General features: G+C 34.2%; 1 long non-coding RNA gene across 3 annotated transcripts in view; it reads left to right on the plus strand.

Moving 5' to 3' along the window:
- The window catches only part of LOC108590926 (uncharacterized), an 80,969-nt gene that overhangs the window by 52,794 nt on the left and 13,606 nt on the right, over positions 1-14,569 (plus strand). For all 3 annotated transcript variants that reach the window (XR_008480114.2, XR_004740712.3, XR_004740711.3), the window contains exon 5: positions 6,568-6,717. This is a non-coding gene — a long non-coding RNA (uncharacterized LOC108590926). The remainder of the gene's footprint in view (positions 1-6,567; positions 6,718-14,569) is intronic.

Consider the following 14,569-nt stretch of genomic DNA (forward strand, 5'->3'; position numbering starts at 1 on the left):
TGAGGGTCAAATTTCATTTTTCTGCATGTGCAAATCAGTTTAGCAACATTAATTATAATGTTTTGATTAATATAGCTTTGTATCATATTCTGAAGTCAGGTAGAATTATGTCTCAATTTTCATTCTTGTTCTTTCTGCTCAGTTCCATTGGCTATTAGGAGTCTTTTCCTTTCCATATGAATGTGAGTATTATTTCATTTTCTATGAAAAATGTCATTTGACATTTGATAGGGATTGCATTGAATCTGTAGACCACTTTGAGTAGTATGAATTTTTTTTTAACAGAATTAATTATTTCAATCCCTGAACATGGGATATCTTTTCATTTATTTTCATCTTCTTCAATTTCATTTATCAGTATTTTATAGTTTGTCATGTATAATCTCCTTGGTTAAGTGTATCCGTAAGTATTTTGTTTGTTGTAAATGGGATTGCTTTCTTAATTATTGATAATTATTATTCTTAATTATTATTTCTTAATTATTGTTAAGATAGTGCATTGCTACTATATAGAAATACTACTGAGTTTTGTATGTTGACGTTGTAATATACAACTTTAGTGAATTTGTTTTTCAGTTCCAACAGTTTTTTGGTGTAGCTTTTAGAGTTCTCTACATGTAAAATCATATCTTCTGCAGACAAGTTAGCTTATTTCTTTCCTATTTAAATATCTTATTTTTCTCTTTTACCTAATTGCTCTGTCTAGAATGCCATATACTGTGTTGAATAGAATAGATGAAGGTGAGCATCCATTTTTTTTCTGATCTTAGAGAGAAAGCTTTTAACTTTTCAACATTGAGCATGATGTTAGCTGTAGGTGTGTTATATATGGCCGTTATTGTGTTGAGCTTCATTTCTACTATTTTGCTGAGAATTTTTATAATAAATGAACTGAATTTTGTCAAATGCCATCTGTGTCCCTGCAAAAAATATGATCTCTTTCTTTATTTTATATCTGCGTAGTATTCGGTGGTGCATATGTACTACATTTCTTTATCCAGTTTATCACTGTTAAATTTTTAGGTCTACTTCATGCATTTGCTATTGTGAATAGTGCTGCAACAAACATATGTATACATGTGTCTTTTTAATAGAATGATGTATATTCCTTTAGGTATATACACACTAATGGGATTGCCAAGTTGAATGGTATTTCTGTCTTTAGGTCTTTGAGGAATTGCCATACTGTCTTCCACAATGGTTGAACTAATTTACACTACCACCAATAGGGTATAAGCATTCCGTTTTCTCTACAACCTAGTCATCATTTGTTATTTTTTGACTTATTATTAATATTCTGACTGGTGTCGGATACTATCTTACTGGTTTTGATTTGCATTGCTGTGATGGTCAGCTATGTTGAGTTTTGTTTTAAAATATGATTGTTGGCTGCACGTATGTCTTCTTTTGAAAAGTGTTCACGTCCTTTGCCTAATTTTTATTTTTTTCATGTAAATTTGATTATTTAGATGCTGGATATTAGACTTTTGTCAGATGCATAGTTTGCAAAAATTTTCTCCCATTTTGTAGGTTTTCTATTTACTCTTACTCTGCTAATAGGTTTTTTTTTTCTGTGCAGAACTTTTTTTTAGTTTAATTAGACCCCATTTGTCAATTTTTGCTTTTCTTGAAAACATTTTGGTGTCTTCATTATGAAGTCTGTTTATACATTTTCTGTGCTTATTAAGATGATCGTCTTGTTTAGATTCTACATTCTGGTAATGTAGGACATGACATTTATACATTTCTGTATCCGTGATTCCTAGGGATAAATCCTGTGTTATCATGGTGACTAATTGTTTTATTGTGCTCTTAAATCCCAGGGATAAATCCTATGTCATTGTGGTGAATGATTATTTGATTATGCTCTTGAATTTGGTATGCTCTTGGGCTAGTTTTGTGGAAGGTTTTTGAATCTATGTTAATCTGGGATACAGGCCTACACTTTTCTTTTCCTGTTGTATTCGTTTCTGGCTTCGGTATCAGGTAATGCTGGCCTCACAAAATAAGTATGAAAATACTTCTACTCACTCTTTTGAAGAATTTGAAAAGAATTGGTATTACTTTTTCTTTAAATATTTTATACAGGTTAGTAGTAAAATATCAGCTCTTGAATGTTTTCTTTTTTAAATGGGAGACTTTTTATCCTTGATTCAACCTCTTCAGCTGTTATTGATCTGTTTAGGTATTCTGTTTCTTTATGATTCCATTTTGGTAGGTTTCATGCTTCTACAAAAATTTCTGCTTCTACTACGTTATCCAATTCATTGAGGCATAATTGTTCATAATGGGTTTTTTTTAATGATTCTGTGTATTTCTGTGATCTTAACTGTAATGTGTCTTTCTCTATTCTTGGTTATATTTATTTGAGTGTTCTATTATTTTTCTTAGTCTAGCTAAAGATTTATAGATTTTGTTTATCTCTTAAAAATTGATTAATTTGTTATTCTAGTCCGTATTTTATTCATTTCTGTGCTGATCTTTATTATTTTCTTTCTTCTACTAACTTTGAGCTTAGCTGTTCTTTCTCTAGTTTTTAAAGATGCAACAGCAGGTTGCTAACTTGAGATTTTCTTTTTTTGATGTAGGTATTTATTGCTTAAACTTTTTCCCTAGTGCCACTTTTTCTGCATCCTATAGAAATCCCACAACAAATTGGTATGTTGTGCTTCCATATTCATTTGTGTCAAGATATTTTTAAAATTTGCTTTTAATTTTTCCTTTGACCCATTAGTTGTACATGATCATGTGGATTGACTTCCTCATTTGTTAATTTTCTTAATCTTTTTTATTTCTGACTTCTAGTTTCATGCTCTTGTGGTCAGAAAAATGATATTTGAAATGATCCTAATTGTCTTGAATTGCTAAGACTTATTTTGTGGATATTTTTATATCATCTAAGTGTATAATCTTCTGTATGTGCTTGAAAAAGTACATATTTTTCTGCTGTTAGATGAGATTTTCTGGATAGGTCAGTAAGTTACATTTGGTTTAAAGTATAGTCCAAGATCTATGTTTCTTTACTGATATTCTGTCTGGATAACCAGTTCATTGTTAAAAGTGGAGTACTGAAATACTCTGCTCTTACAGTATTCTGGTCTACCTGTCCCTTGACATCTATTAATATTTGCATATTACATTTAGGTGCTCTGATTGTTGGGGAAAATACACACACACACACACACACTATATATATATATATACACACACACACACACACACACACCCACCTATATTTTGCATATTTCTCTCTTCTTGACTTCCTTTGTGATTAGATAATTTTCTATAGTGGTATGCTTAAGTCTTTTACTGTTTATCTTTTGTGTATCTACTATATATTATTGCTTTATGGTTACCTTGAGGCTTACCTAGGACATCTTATTGTTTAATAGGCTATTTGAGGCTGATATCAACTTAACTTTGATTGCATAAAAAACCCTATGGTTTTACTACACCCTTTCCCTACATTTCATGTTTTTGATGACACAAATTACATCTTTTTATATTATGTATCCCTTAACAACTTACTTTAGCTAGTATTCCAATAATTTTGTTTTTGAACCTTCATACTAAAGATATTAGTTATTTGCCACCCACCATTATCATGTTAGACTATTCTGATTTTGACTATATACTTTTATCAATGAGATTTCTGCCTTCATATGTTTTCATGCTTCTAATTATAGTCATTTGCTTTCAACTTGAAGAACTTCCTTTAGGATTTCTTATAAGGTAGATAGAGTGGTGATGGCCTCCTTCAACTTTAGTTTGTCTTGGAAAGCCTTTTTCTCTTTTCCTTTTCTGGACAACATTTTCAAGTAAGGTATTATCGTTTAGAAATTATTTTCTTTTTAGCTCTTTGGATATATTATTCCAGTGTCTCCCAGTCTGTGAGGTTTCTGCTGAGAATCTACTGATAACCTTCTTAAAATGTACTAGTATGTCATATGCTTCTTTCCTCTTGTAGCTTTCAGATTCCTTTCCTTTTCTTTAATTTTTTGGATAATTAATTATAATATGTCTTGGTGTAGTTTAGATTGAATACTACTGGAGACCTTTTGGAGACCTTTGACCTGATTGGCTAATTATGTCTTTTTTCAGGTTTTGAAAGTTTACAGCCTATATTTTCTAAAATAATCTTTCTATCTCTTTCCCTTCTTAAACTTCTATAATTTGAAAATGATCTCTCTTGAGACAGTTCCATAAGTCCTGTATGTTTCTTTCATTCCTTTTTATTTATTTATTCTCATTTGACTCAATTATTTTCAAATAACTTGCTTTCAAGTTTAGAGAATCTTTATTCTCCTTGATCAAGCAGCTATTAATACTCTATATTTTATTTCATTCATTATATTCCTTAGTTCAAAATTTTCTTTTTATAAATAATTTTAATCTGTGTGAAATTTGTTTGTTCATTTATAATTTTCCTGATTTTTGAATTGTTTCTGTGTTTTATTGAAACTCACTGAGTTTCCTTGAACAATTATTTTGATTATTATTTTTTTTGAAGCAGAGTTTCACTTTTGTCACCCAGGCTGGAGTGCAGTGGTGCAATCTCAGCTCACTGCAACCTCTACCTCCAAGGTTCAAGTGATTTTTCTGCTACAGCCTCCCAATTAGCTGATATTTATTATAGGCATGCACTACCATGCCTGGCTAATTTTTGTATTTTTAGTAGAGATTGGGTTTTACCATGTTGGCCAGGCTGGTCTCAAACTCCTTACCTCAGGTGATCCACTCACCTCAGCCTCTCAAAGTGTTGGGATTACAGGCATAATTCATGAAGCCTGGCTTATTTGATTCTTTGTAACATAGTTCTTAGATTTTTATTTCTTTGGTTTCAGCTACTGGGAAATTGTGTTTTTATTGTGGTAATTCGTATTCCTGTTTTTTCATCTTTTTTGTTGTTTTTATTGTTGCCTTATGTTAATGTCTGCCCATTTAGTAGAACAATTACTGTTTTTAGGCTTTTATGGAAGGATTTTGGTGAAGAAAGACCTTCTCATAGAGGAATCCAAACACACTAGCTGGTGATGTGCAGCAGTTCTGACACTTAATGAGGGCATAGCAACGTAGTCTTCATTCAGCTCTGTCAGCTGAGTTCAGTGTAGACAACACTGTAAGTATCCTCATTGGCTAATATTATGGATGTTCACAGTGGCAGTGAGGACTTTTGGGGTCTTTGGTGATAATGGCTGCTAGATCCTCCTGATCTCTCTTCTTCCCACCAGGAAAACTATGGCTGATGAGCTCCATCTTGGCATTGGGTGCAACTTGTGGTCCTTCCTGCAATGGTGGTGGCTCAGGTATCTGATGAGGGGCAACAGAGCTGGGGTCTAAAGCACTGGCACACATGACTCTAGGTTCCAGGGCCATAATAGCACTTGTGCCAGGGATACAGACACTTGTATATGAGGTATGTGAAGCAGCTAAAAAAATAAGGGTGGGAGCATAAGTATGTGCAAAACTACAGGCCTGGATGGGGCCTAGCTCTCTATGAGGGCTGAGTTGGTGCCTGAGTGTGGGCATATGCAGAAAGAACTTAGGTCCAGGGCTTGAGTTACATGCCAGCTTACTCTGGAAATGGCAGTGGTATCTGAGGCATCAGTGGGCACAGTGCATCCTTGCAGCTGGGGTCTGGAACATGAGTGTGTGTATAGCTGCAGCAGCTCTTGAGTTCAGCATGTGGGTGAAATCTCTAGTAGCTGAGTTGGTGACTAGAGCTCAGGCACAGAAAGGCCTTGTGTACAGGGTTTGGTGTACAAAGTAGTTCACTATGATGATGGCTGTGGTGTCTGATGTGTGGGCAAACATAGGGCTGTCACATAGAATGGGCATTTGCAGAGCATCTGTGACTCTGGGATCAGGGGCAGAGTTGAGAAAGGTGGAAGCTCCAGTCTCAAAATAGTACAATAGCATGTGCTTCTGGTAGGGGAAGTGTGCAGCTGCATGTCTCCCTCTGGGATTTTCTAGAGAAAATTTCTCTTGGTTGTTTTAATGGCTAAAGCTACCAGAGTCCTCTGAGCAGCAGTATGCTGGGGACTATGGTAGTTCCCACTGTATGGCAGATACCAATAATGTTTGCTTTTCTTCTTTCTTTATATCCGTCATGGCTCTTAGACATGCCAACCTCATCAGCAAAGTTTTCTTATATGGATAGTCTCTGTGTTTTTTTTCTCCATTGTGTTGCTGCAAATTCTTAAATGGGCCCTTAGCCATCCCAGCTCTGTTTGCTTTGTGGATAGTTATCTATCTACATTTGTGTTTTGTGTGTGTGAGGAATGAAGTTATTTTTGTTTGTGGTATCTTCTGCTCGGCCATCTTGGTGATGCCATTTCTGAGTGTCTTATTTTTGTGGAATGCATCTGAATCTTCTTAAGTACTATATTATTTTGTTATATTTTTGTTTGTACAACTGATTATTCAAATTTCTCAATTTTTGACTTTTGTATTCTAGTTTTAACCTCTATTTGTCTCTAGGAGTAATAGATGCCCTTAAATAGTATGTTATTATATATATATAACTGCATTGTGTCTCATATCTGGTTATTGCAGTATTCTTATCAGGATCCTTTGTGTTGTGAAAAGCAGAGGAATCTTGACTTTGTGGAGTGAAGACTTAAAGAAATTATCAAGATGATCTTCATTTTCTCCTCAGTTTGACTGAAATTTAGACAGTTTTTCCTGAACACAGACTCTTTTCATCTCTTTTCCAAGGTAAGTATTTACTTCAGCAAACTCAAATTACAAATGTTTACAGTGTCCCTTTTAAAATAATCTTGCCAGCTTTATAATTTAAGAATGTCTGTGTTAGAAATGTAGGTTGGATACCTTTGAAATGTACCCATCAAGGATGACAGTCCTCTAAGTTTGTGAGAAAATAGAAGCCTGACTTTAATGGACACCAAATTCACAAACACCAAATGCTTAATGACAGAGGGAAAAAATTGCAAACTTAAGAATAACTACCCTATCCCGATGATCATACTCCCTAGCACTCTCCAGTTTGTTCCCAGTAGCTCACCCCAGCACTTACAATCTCTCCTGACTTTTCCTTTAGTAGACTTGGGTTCAGTCTTTCTCCTTTATTGTAGTAGCCTTGATTGAAATCTTTCTTGCTTATTTAAATTTCTGGAGGTTTCTTTTGCCTACTTATGCAACCTTTTGCTTAATACTCTAGGCTCTGATGCTCTTCTTCAGACGTGATCCCAAACCTATCTGTATGATTGGCCAAATTGTTGCCTAGTCACACAAACCTTATAATTCTTTAAAATCACCAAACTACTAAATGCATATAAAAAATTAAATAACATGAAAAACTACCAAGTAAAAAAGGGAGTCCCATCTTACAACTCTTTTCCTCCAATCTCATTAGTTCAGTGATTTGCTAGAAACATGCAGCATTTTGTGTAAAATTGATACTTTTGAAGTAATTCTGTGCCACACTCCCACATTAAATGCTGGTCAAAAGCAAAGCACTTATCCAATTAAAATGTTACACACATCATCATAACATTCTCTGAAAGGAATGCTACCAAGGGTCACCAAAAAAATGTAATTCCTTGTTTTATGAACATTCACTTTGACTAGAGTTTTCTCTCAGGGCTTTTAAATTTCAGGTAACTGTAGTAGAAATAGAAAGATTTTACTAAACTATAGATGAACTAGTTGAAAATGGGCTCATTTCACATATTGATCATAATGACAGTTGTTCAACATGATAGTCAAAAATGAGTATTTCTTTCTAGTCATTGATTTTCAGCTATTTTGTGCATCATAAGGATGCATTTGTAACTTTTATGCACCTTGAAGTATTTTAAACCTTTCATTATTTGTGAAAGTGATGGTGGGGGGACTAACATTTCTTTTTATGAACTCTGGAAATGTTTGGAAATTTTTCCATTTTTAGTATTTGGAAACAATTTTTTTTAAAAAGTCACTAAATGTGCATTGAGATTACACATACTTCCTTCTGTAACTTCAATCTTGAAAGCAGAAATTGTTTGAAATTGTAATAATTTAATCATATTAAGCATAAATGTTATGCATAAAATATTACTGAAAAAGTCTGCATAAGATCAAAATATATATGCAGTGGGAAAAGATGAACACATGATTAAAATAAATTAAGTGGACATCATTGACAGAACATGAATCAATTTTAACTTTAGAAAATAGAAAATGTTAGTCAAATTGTTTTTAAAATTTAGAAATTTGCATTGAAACAGTCACCTGGAGCTAGAAATAAAATAAAAATTCATAAACACAAAACAATCATATGTTTAATAGACAAAATAAAAAACAGAAAGGTAGAAAGATATAGAAATGATATACATAATTTGAAACACCTCTATATTCACAAAGTTAGTAATATGTGCATTAACACATATTACTATGTGAAAATACATTTGCCATTTTAGGTTATTCATTTATGAACCTATCAAATAGTTGAAATTTATTTTGTATAAATCACTTAGCAATTAGTATGCATGATGCCTAATTGTCTAAAATTAATCCTAACTATATTTGTTATTTCTGTGGAACCAATGAGATCATCTCAAACATTCATGACAAGAAAGAGGTATACATTAGGATCTCCACAGGAGAAACTTTGCCTATATTTGAAATATTATTTGAAGTAATAAAATGGATTTAATTTTGGTCTATAAGTTGAATTGTATCTTCATAGACAGCATTACATATCCAATAAGATTAATTCAAATTAAGTTTCTTGGAAATACTGTTTTCAGATGCTAATGGACATTTTAAACTCACGTTTATTATTTGGTATTTGTCAGCAATAGCAGTAGTTCCTATTACTTATGTCTGTTCTCTTGTTTTCTTCTGCTGGAACTGGCAGCACATCACAGAGCAGACTAACAATGGAACTATTTTGGGCAACAATGTCATTAGGAGACACGTTATAGTTTCCGAAGAGTGTTCCTTTTAATTAAAGAGCTAAATATAAGAGATAAACTTATAAAACTCTTAGAAGAAAATATGGGGACAAAGTTTGTGACCTTGAGTTAGGCAATGGTTTCTTAGATATGGCACCAAAATAAAGTAGAAAATAGAATAGATAAATTGAATTTTAGTCCAATTAAAGATGTGTGTACATCACAAAACAGTATCAAGAAAATGAAAAGGCAATGTATTGAATGGGATAAAGTATTGACAAATCATATATTGAATAAGGGTCATGTACATAGAATATATATTGAACTTTTCCAACTCAATAATAAAAAAATATTTTTTTTTAAAATGGGAAAGGATCCAAATAGATATTTCTTCAAAGAAAATAGAGATACAGGTGGCCAATAAGCACTTGAAAAATGTTCAATATTGTTTTTCAGTAGAGAAATGCAAATCAAAATGACAATGAGACATCATTTTACATCTACTAGAATGGCTGTAATTTAAAAAGATAATAAGAAGTGTTTGAAGAAATTTTAACCCTCATTCATTGCTAGTAGAAACATAAAATGATGGAACGGTTTGGAAAACAGTCTGTCAGTTCTTAAAATTTGAACATAGAGTTGGTATAAAATCCAGCAGTTTCATTCTTAGGTATGAACCAAAAAGAAATGAAATCATGAAAAACTTGTACATCAATGTTTATATAATCATTGTCCATCATGTCAAAAACTTTCAACTGTTCATCTACTGATGACTGAATGAAATGAAATGAAATAAAGTATATGTTATTATCCCCCTACCCCTAAAAAAGAATACTCCTTTTAGAAACAAACAAACAAAAAACTGTTCAATTTTAGAGAAATGAAGTTACTCCTTAAAATTAAATTCAAGACGGAATTAAGGTAAGCCCTCTATCCTTAAATGTAAAAACTACTTTGATAAATCTTCAACTATTAAATGAGATTCAATATCTAAGAAGTCATGATGAGAAATATTTTCTTTTAAAAAGGTTTTGCTTCAAACCAGCTAGACACAACATAAAAATGCTTTTATTCTTATAAGAATTATGTATTTTATTTAAGTAATCTAATACATTCAAACTTGTCACTCTATGTAAGAAAAATGTAGAAAGACCAGATTGCTTTTTATGTGGGCCTGTTGTAATAAGTTCAGATGACAAAGAAAACATTTAAGAAAATGTTAATCTAAGGAAAATTTAAAGGAAAACAAAATGTATTTTGCCAGTGAATATTGAAATCACCCTCCTATATTATCATTATTATTATTTTTGAGACTCAGTTTCACTCTGTCATCCAGGTTGGAGTGCAGAGGCACAATCTTGGCTCACTGCAACCTCCACCTCCTGAGTTCAAGCAATTATCTTTCCTCAGCCTCCCACATAACTGGGATTACAGACCTGTGCCACCATGACCTGCTATTTTTTTTTTTTTTATTACTAATAGAGATGGGGTTTCACCATGTTGACCAGGCTGGTGTTGAACTCCTGACCTAAAGTGATCTGCCCGTCTCAGCCTCCCCAAAGTCTGGGATTATAGGTGTGAGCCATCATGCCCAGCTCCCCTATATTATTAATAAAGTATGTTTGTATACTACCTAAGAATGTATTTGTTTCCATTTTCATTCTAGTGTTATTATATACTCAGTTCTCAAGTGCTATTATATCATGTACTCAATCTATTGTAGAAAACATTTTAAGGAAGATAATTTATAACTTTGACTTTCTTGAGAAAACAAACAAGGAGAGTCTAACATAGAATAGACCGTCCCTAAATAAGAAGAAAATGGAAAAACTTAAAATGACATAACTTGATAACTCTCCGGGCTCTATGGCCTGTAATCCATTGGAATGGTTTCTCTAGCAAATATCAGCCTGAGAAAAGCAATTCTTTCAATTTGAAAAGAAGAAATATCAATTAAATTTAAATTTATCATTAAGAATTTTTCATTTAGAATATATATGTATTATGCTCTAATTTCTATTTATTTATCTAGGTATAACAGTTTAATACTGTTCAGACTGTGCTCAAATAAGGCAAATGCTGAGCTGTAACTAATCCAGCTGTTTCTGCAACCCACTTCCGTTTTCTTTACCTCACTGTCCTTTTTCTGCCCATAAATCTTCCATCATGTGGCTGCACTGGAGTCTCCCAGCCGACTATGGCTGGAAAGGCTGCCAGATTTGCAAATTGTTCATTGTTCAATTAAACTTTTTGTAATTGAATTTGGTTGAAGCTTTACTTTCATCAGATGGTGTTAGAGGTGGGATCCGAAGTAGAGTTTCCAATGTCCTCGAGGAGGACTGAGTGATGAGGTAGCCATAGGACCCATTTGTGTCTGTTGGTCTCTTAGAGCAGCAGGGGTTCCTCGTAGATTGTCCGTTGGATTTCAGGGCTTCACAGATTTGCATTTTGAGCTCTCTGGGTTTCTTTGAGCAAATTTCTGTTCCAAACTGGGTTTGGAAGTCATGACAGAAACTGGACTGGGTCTGGGATCAGATCTAATACAGTAATTAACTGGCTTGGATCTAGTTAGAGGCCTCTTACACCTGACTGGGTCAGAAGGAAACTGATAGTAAATGCCAATATTGCAGGGGGTGTAAAATTTGGCTTTTGGCAACTCTCTGGAATTTTTATGTTCTACCCCTTTGTCTCATTTTTCTTGTGCACTTAGGTAGGAAAAAATTAATCAAATGAACCTGAGAGCAAAGCCAATATCTTAGGTAAAAATGGAATGTTAGTTTCTGAAGAACTGAATTACTTCTGGCTTATACATGCTAAGGGTTAGGCCTCAGATATAGCAAAGTCTTACAGAAGTGGTGAAATCTTACTAAAGATAACTTAAAGTGGAATGTTTCAAATGAACAAAACTGCACTGAAATGTATTTAAAAATGAGGTTTCCCAAATTATTCTCATCTAGGGATGTCTATTGATAAGCAGAAACTTCTAAAAAGATTTTGGTATTTTTATTTGAAGACTTTATGAAAGGCAAATACAAAGTTAAAGTGACTAATTGATAAAAAAGAAATTTACACCTGTTAATATTTTAGCTTAGTTTCTATCCAGATCCAAAGGAAATAGACTGCAGCACTAGTTGACTGACATGGAGTAAGTAATGGGTACATTTTACCTAGGTAAAGGATGGGATTGGGTTAGAGGTCCTCCTCAAGCCTGTAATCCCAGCACTTTGGGAGGCCGAGGCGGGTGGACCACAAGGTCAAGAGATTGAGACCATCCTGATCAACAAGGTGAAACTCTGTCACTACTAAAAATACAAAAAATTAGCTGGGCATGGTGGCACGTACCTGTAATCCCAGCTACTCAGGAGGCTGAGGCAGGAGAATTGCCTGAACCCAGGAGGCGGAGGTTGCGGTGAGCCGAGATTGCGCCATTGCACTCCAGCTTGGGTAACAAGAGTGAAACTCTATCTCAAAAAAAAAAAAAAAAAAAAAAAAAAAATGGATTTGGCACCTTTTGCTAATGTCTGTGAGTGACAGGATTAGGCATGTACAGGATCATTAAACATGGGGGGATTTTTCTCCCCAAAAGGGGAAACATGAGAGCTAATGGGACTGCTGGAAAAGATCTCTTTGCCACTGACAAATGACTACCACTCACCCTCTCTCTCCCTCTCTCTCTCTCTGTCTCTCTCTCTGTCTCCCTTTCTCACTCCATCTCTTTGCAAACTGGTTAGAGAATGGTAAAAATCACTATCTCTTACAAAATTTTAATTAATGAGAAAAAGTATTTGAGAGGCTAATCTTAAGCTCTAGTGAATCTAGTGTATGTTGTGCTGTGAATTTGTCTTTCTATATCATTCTGTCACAGAGAGGGGTGCCTTAAGATAGATAGAATATGGGCTTAGGACTTCACAGGCTTGCTGTTCAAGATGGCCCAGCAACTGGTCAGTAACAAACTATGCTGCAGTTCCCTGAAATAAACACAAAAACTGGATGAAGTCCTTATCTTGTTTTATGTCCTTGGAAGCTTGGCTTTCTAGCCACATGGCAGTATTCTTCCTTGGTCTTTGCCATCTAGGGAACAAGAATTTCAGGGTTCATGTTATGGTAAACTCTAAAAATTATCTTGAGTAGTTAAAAGCCATTGCAGGCTCCAAATTGACTGCCCTAGTCTTTTTCTGGGAAAGGCAATGGAGACTGTCCAGTGCTATAATTCAGCAGCTGAGGCTTTGCCATTTTACAATGGTGGCTTGGGTTAAATCCTGGCTTAGGGAAAGAATCCTTTCTGGTTGGATATCTCTGTGACCTTTGTTTTGAATCTTTTCCCCTCCACAAACCATCTGGAATTTTTCTTTTCCTAAGCTACCTTTGGAGATTCTAAATCTTATAAAAAAACTGTTAACCACCCCCTTGAAAATACCTCATGCACTCATGGTTAAGTCATAACCTTAGTTGAGACTTGTTGGCTTGTTGCTTTCACCTGTGAGGTTACATTTGGTAAACTTTGAAAGCAGATATTGGCCATTTGGCCAGGCTGGAGTTGGGTAATAAAAATTTAAAAGGACTTTTTTAAAAGAGCACTGTTGTTTAAAAGTCAGCTTAATTAAAAGTGGATATTCAAGTTATGTATATTTTTAAAAGGATTTTATGCTTTTTTTCTCTTCTAAATATTGTTTTCTGGGAAAAAGTTTCTTTCTTCTCAGTTGACTGAATTGTTTTTCGCCATTTTGTCTTGCTACTCTTAATGCACATGAAAGGACCTAAGATCATTTCTAATAGCCTCAGACTCTTGGGAAAAAAAAGAAGAGGCACCACAGGCCCCGCTTTTGGAAAAACCTCTTTTCCTCATAAAACCCCAGCAATTGAAAGCAGATAGATCCCTTTCATAAACGAATAGGAAATATACTTTAGGGATGGCTAATGGCAGTTATAGGAGAACATTTAGCTCTTTGCACCTTAGATCAAAGAAGCATGCTTCTGGCCACCTAGAAAGTATGGAAATGTCCCCAGTCCCACTGAAATAAGACTGCCATGGGTGATGGGATAATCACAGAATGGGCTGATAAGTTTTGAGTTGCTTTGCAATAAAATGCCTGGTAAAAGCATTGCACTGTCTTCTTCCATGGAACTTCCCTCTTTTGAGAATCCAGGATGAGATATATAAATGGGAACCTTAATTTGGGGGATCTGTATTTTCCTTCCAGCTGTGCTTGCTTATTAGGCCTTGGAAACTTTATGTTTTCCTAGCCATGTTCCTCCAGGGACCCCACCCTACAGCGAGTAATCCAATTAAGAAACTTATAAACTGGCAAATGAAACATCCTCCAGCTACTGGATCTTCTTCTGTCTTTCTGTGTAGTAATATATGTATTGTGTGTGTGATGCTTATATGAAAGAGTTCTACTTAATTGGCTTAAAGAAAAATAAGTGCTTTAATATTTTGTTAGAAAAATAAAAACTAATACCTTTTGTTTCATGTCACCTTAGTAAGCTTTTGAAAATAAAGAGTTTTAAAGATTATTGGTCAAATAAAGACATTGGTCTAAATTAGGCAGGCAAGATATTAGGTTTACTAATTGCTTTAAGGTCATAAACTGGTTTGAATTTTGAAAATTGTTCAACTTAAATGCTTCAGAGCATTAGATTCCAAATAAGACCTGGGGACATGTGGCATT

This window comes from Callithrix jacchus, chromosome 3 (genome assembly GCF_049354715.1).
Source record: "Callithrix jacchus isolate 240 chromosome 3, calJac240_pri, whole genome shotgun sequence".
In the NCBI taxonomy this organism is placed as follows: domain Eukaryota; kingdom Metazoa; phylum Chordata; class Mammalia; order Primates; family Cebidae; genus Callithrix; species Callithrix jacchus.